Source organism: Silene latifolia, chromosome 8 (assembly GCF_048544455.1).
Source record: "Silene latifolia isolate original U9 population chromosome 8, ASM4854445v1, whole genome shotgun sequence".
NCBI lineage: Eukaryota > Viridiplantae > Streptophyta > Magnoliopsida > Caryophyllales > Caryophyllaceae > Silene > Silene latifolia.
Genome location: NC_133533.1, coordinates 41,121,495 through 41,134,018, shown reverse-complemented (window position 1 = coordinate 41,134,018; position 12,524 = coordinate 41,121,495). Strand labels below are relative to the sequence as shown.

At 36.6% G+C, this 12,524-nt stretch overlaps 1 long non-coding RNA gene across 1 annotated transcript; it reads left to right on the top strand.

Moving 5' to 3' along the window:
* The first annotated feature begins 1,447 nt into the window (after window positions 1-1,447).
* On the top strand, window positions 1,448-8,963 carry LOC141594299 (uncharacterized). The gene is made up of 4 exons (XR_012522107.1): window positions 1,448-1,593; window positions 1,693-1,759; window positions 2,804-2,890; window positions 8,760-8,963. It is a non-coding gene; the product is annotated as an uncharacterized LOC141594299 (long non-coding RNA).
* Window positions 8,964-12,524: the final 3,561 nt, after the last annotated feature.

Here is a 12,524-nt window from a genome sequence, read left to right as displayed (position 1 = left end):
AAAAGTTTATGTCACTTCGCAAACCTAACCTATTTTTTGAAGACTTGAAAAATGAAAATTTGATTTAGTTCCCTATTCCTTCCTTGAATATAAATTCATTTATCGTAATTTTAATTACTAGACCCGAAATTTCTTTAAATTTTATCCAATTTCTATTAACCTTGATCTATTTATGACTTCTTTGTCAAAGTTTAATATTATATTTCCGGAATTTAACTCCCCTTTTAGTTTAAAGGTGAAACCTTTATTTCTACTTTGGCTTTTTACAAAAGAACATTTGAGAAGATTACCTTTCTCTTATTTTGATTTTAACGTTGATCGGATGTTAGAACTAGTTATTGGAAACGTTTGATAACTTGTTCTACGATTGTCGGCGAATAGTTTTTGTTTTAAATTTGTCTCTGACTTGGAAAGTTAGCGTTCTTGTGTGCACGACAAGAGCAATTCCGTTCCATGAATGAGACTTATATTTTTGAAAACTCTTCATTAATGTTTTTGAAGGTATTTTGATTTTTGATTTATACAAATGATTTGCCTTTTGACCTTATCTTTGATTTGGAATGAGATGTTCTTGAATACGTAACGAGAACACATCCGTTTCTCTGATGAGAGTCTGGTTCTGTCGGAAAATTTTAGTTGAAATTCTTGAAAAAAAAAAAAAAAAAAATTTGATTCTTACAATAAGTGACCTTTTAAATGTTTTAGTTACCGATCTCAATTCCAGTTTTATTTTCATAACCTTCCATTTCTACTTTCAAGTTTCGAGGACGAAACTTTTTAAAAGATGGGGTGATTGTAACACCCGTATTTTATTAAGTTGGATAAAATTCTTTTAATTGCTATTTTGAATTTAATTACATCATTTAACGATTTATATATATATGCTTAGCTAATTAATTAATTTCATCATAATTTGATACGTTAATTTTAATAATCATTAATAAGTTTATTTAAAGTTAGTTCGAATTTATTGAAGTTAGTTCGAGTTTATTTATTTAATAATTTCCGTTTCTTTACGAGTTCTTATGAAAGTTGTTTTAAGTGAACCCGAGATGGATTTTGGGAACAAAACCGTCCAATTAGCTATTTTGAGCTTATTTCACTAAATTAGCAATTTTTATTAATATCCGTTAGTTTCGTAAAAATCGTTAATAACTACGATTCGAATCGAATTCTTATTATTTCCGTTAGCTGGCTGAGTTTATTTTATTTTCACTCATTAAATTTATTTATTATTGAGTATGTTTTATCTCGAAAAACATTACTAAAATCGCTTCTATTTAACTCGAGACGATTTTAAAAACGAACGAAATTACTTAACGATGAAGAAACGTACGTATAATTAGAAGCTAGCAAGCTAGCTGGTGTCTTATTATTATTATTATCATTATTATTATAATCCCTCGTTCTCACGCACTCCCTACTTTCCTCTTTCTTTCTTATTTTTTTTTTCCCTGCGAAAAACAAATCAACAGCAACAACATCAGTCCGTCATTTTCCGATCATTCAAACCCCAGATCCCGCCTCCATTCTCAACCAAATTCGATAATTTTTGTACCATTCTCTTCCCGTTTCCTTCCTCCTCCTTTTAAGGTAAGAAAGTCTCCTTTTTGTAGTGGTTTCGTCTTTCGCCGTCTTATAAAAGTGTCGTCTTTTAGCTTCTTTATTCCGTTTTCTTGGCCTTTTATGAAGGATTCGAAGACCCGGGGTGAGGCTCGTGCCTTGTGGACCATTTATTCGAAGAATAAGGGCGTTTAAGGTAACACGATTGTACCGCTTCTATTACTATTATTGTTGAGGATGGATGTGAATATGCTATTATATGTAAGATTTGATAACAAAAATGTTTGTAGTAGTGATTATAGTATACATGATTGTTTCACCGTATTATGTATACCAAGTACTAGTATTTTATTTTATATCCTTAGGTTTGATTGTGAGATGGGTAGGTAGAGTTTAATTATAGTAAACCAAAAGTTTGCAATGGTTCTGGTCAAATTAGAAATATAGTTGGATAAGTAATAATATATATATTAATGGTATCAGATTGATTATGGAATAGGAATCAATTAGTTTGTGATAATGATCTACTCCATATTTGATGGTACTAAATAGTGTTTAACGATGGAGTATAGTTAATTGGAAGGGGTGATAAGACTTCTTAAATGGTAAATAATGTTTAGCTAATATCATTTTGTAGTGGTAGTGTAGTGTAAGAACTTATTTTTGATGGTGAACGGACAATTATAAGAGAGCATAGTAGGAGTTGATCATCCAAATGTATACCTTGTCATATATTGGGATTTTGTTAAACAGAATGAAAATTAAGATAAAGAGTTTGAATGTGAGCTTTGGTTATATGGTGATTTAAGAGAGGATACTTGTATTGTAATTTTTATTGTCGTACTCTTTGACTTCGACTCGTGGGTGAGTAGCTTAGAGGTATACTCTCTAAATGTTGAGCAATTTCTTTAATGGAATATTTGACTATATCAGTATTGAAATTGAGATGGAAATTTGGTTACTATGGAGTATTATATTATAGGACGGAGTAATGAGAGAGATGGGGTAGAGAGTTGAGATTGAATTAATTTTTGGGACGAGAGTGACTTTTATAAGGTTGGCCTAGCTGTGGCCTGGCCGTGGCCTAGGCAGTGGCCTGGCTAAGTCGCGAGTTTGGGCCGTATCTATAATTGTTTTGACGCTAGTTTGGTTTATTTAAAATATAATTAAATTAATTTACGTCTCATATTTTTTTATAAAGATAATTCGTTAATATCGTCCTTTCACATAATTATTTTAGGTGGCTCATATGTGGTTGAAGAGGAAGAGTAATTTTGGGTTTTAGAAGCTTTCTCAAGTTTATTGCTTGTCTCTTTGCTAGCGTAAGGTAACTATTCCGAGTTACTCGACGAATAAATGTCACATTAGTAGTTAATGTGTGCCTGTTGATTGTTAAGTGTTTAAGTGATTGATAATGATTTACTTTCATTTCTCACATGATAGAAATTGGAAATAGCAAAATGAATTTTATAGTGATAATTGTAATGTTTTGTTGATTGTCAAAATCGAGCCTTAGTCCCTTTGATCGATGCGATGTCGATTAATTGAGTGATTGGTCAGCAATTTAACCCGTACCTATCGCAGGTGGGGTTGCGGGTAAAAATTCGGTTGAATGAATTAGATAATCGGCCTTTTTTCTTGTTTTAGGCCATTTATTATATCTTAGGTTCACATGTATAGTTGATTGTATTTAATAGTATCTTATATTGTAGAAATGGCCCTAGTTTCCCCTGAAGCCTTTAATATGATTACTATTGTTAGAATTAGAAATTAGTATTGAATTCTTATTGAGGAACTGTTGGGATTGTATGTTGTAAATAGACATTTATATAGCTTTCACATGATAGAATGTTAGAATTTATGTTGGTAAGTAGGACTTTTTGCCCTCTTAAGGTTAAGTGGGTGTCTTACTTGACTTGTGTGGTGAGTCTTGTGTGGTGTGGGCTAAAGTATTCAAAAATTTGGGACTAGCGTGACTAGGTCCTAGGTGAGTATTTCGGCCTTCATCATAGATAGGTCTTTATAGTCTCTGACGAGTATATGTTCACTGCTTGATAGCCTTTGTGTTCCTGACTAGTGGATGTTTATCCAAGTTGGGGCATGACCTCAGGTACTTATTTTGATAGTATGGGGTCAGCTTAAGTACTAGCCAACCCTTCGGTGGTGTCCTTAGGGTACTCACTTCACTTTGTTTTAAAAAAGTTGTGAGTCTTGGGTGCGGTGGTGTGTATCCGCATGTCTAGGTCTCGTGATTTTAGGCTAGGGTTGTGTTGTCTCTTGGCCATGTTTTCTTAATAGTAACCGCTGAGCCAAGATACCGGTTCGATTACCTTCCCTACCTCGTGGTATAGACTCGAGTTACAAAGTGACTATTGACCGTACTAAGAACTTGTGCCTGTCTTTGATATATTGCCCTTTCTTGTTTGATGATTCTATGAATCATAGAAGGTGAGATGCAAGCCGGCTATGGTTGATAGAGTTTGGATTCCTGGATGTTATGTGATTCACATGATAGTGTAGTATGAGTCGGTCTAGTATTCACATGCTAGGACTATGTGGCGTTATATTGTTGTTCACATGATAAGCACGATTGCCTTAGCATCTATATGCTAAGGCAATGTGTGATTCGTATTCATATTCTTATGTTTACATGTTATATTAATTATGACATTTCGTGCATTTGGGAGAACTCGGAGTTACTCCCCATCGACCGTGGCTTTCGTATTTGTATAAAATGCGAATGTGTAGGTGATGCATATATGGGGTACATGGACGAGCTAGCGAGCAAAGTAACCTTGGGACCTAGATTGGCTTTATTTTATGGTGACCCTTAAACCCTTTTTATGTCACATACATTTTAGGGACATATGTCTCCCTCTTTACATTTAGTTGTATAATTTGCTATTCGCGACTTTAGCGATGGTTATGTTATGAAACTTCTAGTTAGACCTTGTATGTTTGACACCTTCCAATTTGGATATCTTTTTAACGGGTTCGGGTTTTAAAATTACGGGTTTTTACCCAAATGAACCTATTACAAACATATCCATGCAGTTTTATTCTAGAATTACGTGTTTACTTTTCCGCGATAAGTGAGGGTGTCACAGTTGGTATCAGAGCATATTTGCTCCCGACGCACGTTTGTGCACCCCACTATAAATAACTTGACCTTAAAATAATAAACTTGAGAGACCGGTAAGATGGGTAGATTTAGGATCTTATGTTGTAGTCTCTTTGTGTTTGCTCTTTGTTAGGTACTAACATGTTTGTTGATTGTCATTTAATAATTGTTGCGTTCTTAGATCAATGACCGTGAACTTATTTATAGTTAATGGAGTTTTTGCCCTTTTTAAAAAAAAAAAATTTGAACTAAAGGTTTTGAAAATATTTTAATGTTTTTCACTGGTTTTAACGTCAATTAGTGTTAAAGCTTGTTATTGAGACGTCGATAATTAGTTTTATCATTTGTTGGTGTAAAAATGTATTTTTATGTCTTTGAATTGGAATATTGATGTTCTTGAGTGATCGCCAAGAGTATCTCCGTTCCATTGAAAGGACACTTATATTTTACGAAGATCAAGATTTAGTGCCTATTATTTGAGGATTGAAGATTTGTTCAACCTTTGAAGAATTCTTCTACTTCCTTGAAGACGTTTCTCGTTCTTTTTGTATCTCGCCTTATTCTTAATCTCTTGGTGCTTATCCTCCTTTTAAACTCCCTTCTGTTTTACTTTAAAAGCTACGCGTGTACTCCTAACTTGTCCTTTGTTCTTTGCTTATCCTCCCTTAACGCCATTAGATAATACTCTTTCTTTTGAGGAATGTTGACCTTGGTTGGAAAATTCGACTTTTGAGGAGATTGTTTGTATCTGACCCTTAACCCTGGTTTTGAGAGGATGTGATGTTAGAAAGACTTAGGTAAGGTGATGAGACATACTTAGTGATTCTTATACCTAGTTCCTTGACAAAGTGAGTATAATTGATTGGTAGATTCTTTGTGTTAGGAATGAGTTGCCTAGATGATTAAAGTTATAGAACTTGGCTTTGTTGTTTATGTTTGGGATAATAGTGCTTAGTACTTGACCTAAGGTGGATAAAATTGAATGGTGAAATTGAGGATATAGGATCGACTAAGTCAAGTTTGGGATTAACTTTGGTAGTTGCCTTGGATATGAGGGTTTAATGTTTGTGTCCCCATGTGAGAAATGTTAAATGTGGGATTATTGGTTGGTTTAAGTGAGTGATATTGATTACTACTTGAAGAATGGTATGAGAGTGAGAGTAAGCTACATTGTTGGGAAGTCTTAGCACTTGTTTTGGTAACTAGAAAGGATAGAAGGGCTCGAGATTCTATTGATTTTTCAGACTTTGGGTTGACATGCTACTACCTTATTTTGAAATGAGAACTTTGTGGAATATTTGAGGAACCTTTTCTGGGAATTTAGAGCCTGGTGTTGGGATTTTTGATTGAGGGTTTTACTTTTTGAGAAACCCATAGTTGACACTAGTTGGATATGAGTATAGCTTTGTTGGAAACCTTGACCAGTTGACCTTGATCTTGTGGAAGATGTTGGTGGATGTTTGGGGATTTGGAGTGATGAAATCACACTTATAGTGGAGTACCATGTTTTAGGGGATAAATTAGGATGAAGTAACATAAATGATTTGAGAAAATCCTTGGAAGTGTTTTGGTCATAAGTTTTGTCGTTGGGAAGTTTTCGAAACCGTTTAGGCCGATGTTGTTATTTGGGATTCGAGTACTTGGCGTTTCCTTCTTGTCTAATTTTCCCTTTCTCCTTGATCATGAGCGTTACCGTTCATACCTCCTTTCCTCGCTTCATCTTGCTCCTCCTTTAAGTTTGACACTCGTATCTTGTGAAACTCTATCTTTGACATCCTTGTAATTTTGACTTCAATTTTTACCCTATGAAAGTCATTATAGCTCTCTTGTGGCTTAAGTTTGAGCTCTCTTAACATACTTTGTTTTTATGCTATCTAAGTTACTTTCCTTTTTGTACAACTTCTAAACTTTCAAGCTACCGGTTTCGATTCATTCTTAAAAGTTTATGTCACTTCTGCAAACCTAACCTATTTTTTGAAGACTTGAAAAATGAAAATTTGATTTAGTTCCCTATTCCTTCCTTGAATATAAATTCATTTATCGTAATTTTAATTACTAGACCCGAAATTTCTTTAAATTTTATCCAATTTCTATTAACCTTGATCTATTTATGACTTCTTTGTCAAAGTTTAATATTATATTTCCGGAATTTAACTCCCCTTTTAGTTTAAAGGTGAAACCTTTATTTCTACTTTGGCTTTTTACAAAAGAACATTTGAGAAGATTACCTTTCTCTTATTTTGATTTTAACGTTGATCGGATGTTAGAACTAGTTATTGGAAACATTTGATAACTTGTTCTACGATTGTCGGCGAATAGTTTTTGTTTTAAATTTGTCTCTGACTTGGAAAGTTAGCGTTCTTGTGTGCACGACAAGAGCAATTCCGTTCCATGAATGAGACTTATATTTTTGAAAACTCTTCATTAATGTTTTTGAAGGTATTTTGATTTTTGATTTATACAAATGATTTGCCTTTTGACCTTATCTTTGATTTGGAATGAGATGTTCTTGAATACGTAACGAGAACACATCCGTTTCTCTGATGAGAGTCTGGTTCTGTCGGAAAATTTTAGTTGAAATTCTTGAAAAAAAAAAAAAAAAAAAAAAAAAATTTTGATTCTTACAATAAGTGACCTTTTAAATGTTTTAGTTACCGATCTCAATTCCAGTTTTATTTTCATAACCTTCCATTTCTACTTTCAAGTTTCGAGGACGAAACTTTTTAAAAGATGGGGTGATTGTAACACCCCGTATTTTATTAAGTTGAATAAAATTCTTTTAATTGCTATTTTGAATTTAATTACATCATTTAACGATTTATATATATATGCTTAGCTAATTAATTAATTTCATCATAATTTGATACGTTAATTTTAATAATCATTAATAAGTTTATTTAAAGTTAGTTCGAATTTATTGAAGTTAGTTCGAGTTTATTTATTTAATAATTTCCGTTTCTTTACGAGTTCTTATGAAAGTTGTTTTAAGTGAACCCGAGATGGATTTTGGGAACAAAACCGTCCAATTAGCTATTTTGAGCTTATTTCACTAAATTAGCAATTTTTATTAATATCCGTTAGTTTCGTAAAAATCGTTAATAACTACGATTCGAATCGAATTCTTATTATTTCCGTTAGCTGGCTGAGTTTATTTTATTTTCACTCATTAAATTTATTTATTATTGAGTATGTTTTATCTCGAAAAACATTACTAAAATCGCTTCTATTTAACTCGAGACGATTTTAAAAACGAACGAAATTACTTAACGATGAAGAAACGTACGTATAATTAGAAGCTAGCAAGCTAGCTGGTGTCTTATTATTATTATTATCATTATTATTATAATCCCTCGTTCTCACGCACTCCCTACTTTCCTCTTTCTTTCTTATTTTTTTTTTCCCTGCGAAAAACAAATCAACAGCAACAACATCAGTCCGTCATTTTCCGATCATTCAAACCCCAGATCCCGCCTCCATTCTCAACCAAATTCGATAATTTTTGTACCATTCTCTTCCCGTTTCCTTCCTCCTCCTTTTAAGGTAAGAAAGTCTCCTTTTTGTAGTGGTTTCAGTCTGCGCAGATTTTAGGCTAGGGTTGTGTTGTCTCTTGGCCATGTTTTCTTAATAGTAACCGCTGAGCCAAGATACCGGTTCGATTACCTTCCCTACCTCGTGGTATAGACTCGAGTTACAAAGTGACTATTGACCGTACTAAGAACTTATGCCTGTCTTTGATATATTGCCCTTTCTTGTTTGATGATTCTATGAATCATAGAAGGTGAGATGCAAGCCGGCTATGGTTGATAGAGTTTGGATTCCTGGATGTTATGTGATTCACATGATAGTGTAGTATGAGTCGGTCTAGTATTCACATGCTAGGACTATGTGGCGTTATATTGTTGTTCACATGATAAGCACGATTGCCTTAGCATCTATATGCTAAGGCAGTGTGTGATTCGTATTCATATTCTTATGTTTACATGTTATATTAATTATGACATTTCGTGGCTGGGAGAACTCGGAGTTACTCCCCACTGACTGTGGCTTTCGTATTTGTATAAAATGCGAATGACAGGTAGGTGATGCATATATGGGGTACATGGACGAGCTAGCGAGCAAAGTAACCTTGGGACCTAGATTGGCTTTATTTTATGGTGACCCTTAAACCCTTTTTATGTCACATACATTTTAGGGACATATGTCTCCCTCTTTACATTTAGTTGTATAATTTGCTATTCGCGACTTTAGCGATGGTTATGTTATGAAACTTCTAGTTAGACCTTGTATGTTTGACACCTTCCAATTTGGATATCTTTTTAACAGGTTCAGGTTTTAAAAATTACAGGTTTTTACCCAAATGAACCTATTACAAACATATCCATGCAGTTTTATTCTAGAATTACGTGTTTACTTTTCCGCGATAAGTGAGGGTGTCACAAAAGGTACTCCCCCAACATTCCCGACTCAACCATCAAACAAAATTCAACATAAAACATGATACTAACCCAACTCACCCCGACAAACATCCCGACACAACATATAAAAGGGGTATAAAACTCTTAAAAACTGCTCGCGATCATCTCCTACCCCCCTAAAAGAAACAAGGTTACGTCCCCGTAACCATACATACCTGATCAAAAAGGAAAGGGTAACGCTCTTTCATAGCTTCCTCTGGCTCCCATGTAGCTTCCTCGGTCTCGTGGTTAGACCACAGGATCTTAAGCAAAATTGTCTCACCACTCCTAGTCTTTCTAACCTTTCGGTCTAGAATCTCCTTAGGCACCTCAAGATATGATAAGGACTCATCTAGCTCTAAGCTCTCTGCCTCCAACACATGTGACGGGTCACTCACATACTTTCGCAGATGCGATACATGAAACACATTATGCACTCTCTCTAACGCAGCTGGTAAAGCCAGACGATAAGCAACTTCCCCAACTCGCTCTAAGATCTCATAAGGCCCTATAAACTTCTGACTTAACTTGCCTTTCTTCCCAAATCTCATAACCCCACGCATAGGAGACACTTTCAAAAGAACCTTGTCCCCAACTTGAAACTCTATGTCCCGACGATGTAGATCTGCATAACTCTTTTGTCGATCCTGGGCTGCTCTCATCCGTTCCCTGATCATCTTAATCTGTTCCACCATCTCATGCACCATCTCGGTCCTAAAACCCACTTTGCCTCAAAGACTATCGTCCCAACAGATTGGACTCCTACATCTCCTCCCATACAAAGCCTCAAACGGTGCCATACCTATACTGGTGTGATAACTGTTATTGTAAGAAAATTCTATCAAGTCCAACCTCTGCTCCCAGCTACCACCAAAATCCATCACACAGGCTCGCAACATATCCTCAAGAGTCTTGATTGTTCTCTCAGTCGCCGTCATCGCAGGATGAAATGCTGTACTCATCTTCAAAGTTGTTCCCAACGATTCCTGCAACTCCTTCCAAAACCTCGATATAAACCTCGCATCTCTGTCAGACACTATGTCCTTAGGGACTCCATGTAACTTAAGCACGTTCTTTCGACAGGCCATAGCCAATTGTGCCTTAGTCCATGTATCTTTCATTGGAACAAAGTGAGCTGACTTGGTCAGACGATCCACTATCACCCAAATCATGTTGTTACCTTGTTGACTCTTTGGCAAACCCACAATGAAATCCATGGAAATGGATTCCCACTTCCACTCAGGCACCTCTAAAGACTGAATCTTACCTTGTGGTCGTCGCTGTTCCCCTTTAACTCTCTGGCATGTCAAACAACGGGATACAAACTCAGCTATCTCTTTCTTCATCCCAGGCCACCAAAATGTTTTCTTCAAATCCTTGTATAGCTTGTCTCCTCCTGGATGAACTGAATATGGTGTGCAATGTGCCTCTGTCATGATAGTCTTTTTCAACCCCTCGTCATTAGGAACACACCACCTACCATCAAACCTCAAACTACCATCTGTATGAATAGAAAACCGGGACACTGTCCCTTTCTCTACTCCATCTCTCCACTCCACTATCTTAGGATCCAAAGCCTGCTTATCCCGAATATCATCATAAAACTCAAGATGTACTGTCATATCACCCATGGCATCTCTTTTCTGCATCATATGTATCCCAAAACTCGTTACCTCATCCCTCAGCCTCATCAAAGATAGAGTTGTACACAGGGAATGTACACTCTTCCTACTCAAAGCATCAGCTACAACATTGGCTTTCCCTTCATGGTAGATAATTTCCATGTCATAATCGCCAATCAGCTCCATCCACCTCCTCTGTCTCATGTTCAACTCCTTCTGCGTGAAGATGTACTTGAGACTCTTGTGATCAGAAAATACCTTAAAGATTGCTCCATAAAGGTAATGTCTCCAAATCTTGAGAGGAAACACCACTGCACCCAACTCCAGATCATGAGTAGGGTAGTTCTCCTCATAAGGCTTCAATTGCCTAGAAGCATAGGCAATCACTTTGCCATTCTACATTAACACACATCTCAGCCCATTATTCGAGGCATCTGTATAAACCTCAAAGTTCGCGCTCCCTTCAGGCAATGCTAAGACAGGAGCTGTGGTCAAACGCTCCTTTAATGTTTGGAACGCCGTCTCACAACTCTCGTCCCAACGAAACCTGTTCTCTTTCCTCATCAACGCTGTCATCGGTCTAGCTATCTTGGAGAAATCTTTCACGAACCGTCGTAGTATCCACTAAACCCAAGAAACTCCTAACCTCAAAACAACATTCTTCGGTGCTTCCTACTTTGTCACCGCCTCAATCTTCGCCGGATCCACAGCTACCCCATCTTTAGAGATTACATGCCCCAGGAAAGCAACTTTCTCTAACCAGAACTCACACTTGGACAGTTTAGCATACAACTCATGATCTCTCAAAGTCTGCAACACGATCCTCAGATGCTCCTCATGCTCCTCCTTAGTCTTAGAGTAGACTAAGATATCATCGATAAACACCACTACAAACTGGTCCAAGAACTATCTAAAGATTCTGTTCATCAAATCCATAAACACTGCCGGCGCATTAGACAACCCAAACGGCATCACCACATACTCATAATGGCCATACCTCGACGTGAAAGCTGTCTTTGGTATATCCACCTCTCTAATCTTCACCTGATGGTACCCCGACCTCAAATCAATCTTAGAAAAGACTGTTGCCCCGCTCAACTGATCAAATAGGTCATCTATCCTTGGCAAAGGATACTTGTTCCTTATCGTCACTCGGTTCAGCTCCCTGTAATCTATGCATAACCTCAAACTCCCATCTTTCTTCTTCACGAAAAGAACTGGTGCTCCCCACGGCGATACACTTGGTCTAATGTATCCCTTCTCTATCGATCATCCAACGCTTCCTAAGCTCCTCCATCTCCTTAGGACCCATACGGTACGGTGCCTTAGAGATTGGCCCCCGTCCCTGGCTTCAACTCAACAGTGAAGTCTATCTCCCTCTTCGGTGGCAACCCTGGAATCTCCTCCGGAAAAGATCGCAAACTCCCCACCATGGTATCTCATCAACGTCGGACTCTATCCGATCATCTCTCACATGGCACAAGATCGAGGACATCCCTTCCTCGGATAAGACTTCAAGGTGACAGTGCAATCAACTTAACTTTGGGTTTGACTAGAAACCCACGATAAGACACACTAACACCCTTAGGACCTCTTAAAGACACTTTCTTTTGATGACAGTCTATCTTAGCTTTATACTTTCCTAACCAATCCATCCCAACTATCATCTCAAAACCGTTAAAAGGAAACTCTAGCAAGTCTACAGGGAAATCAACTTGCCCAACTATCAAAGATACATCTCTGAACAATCTCCCACACGATACA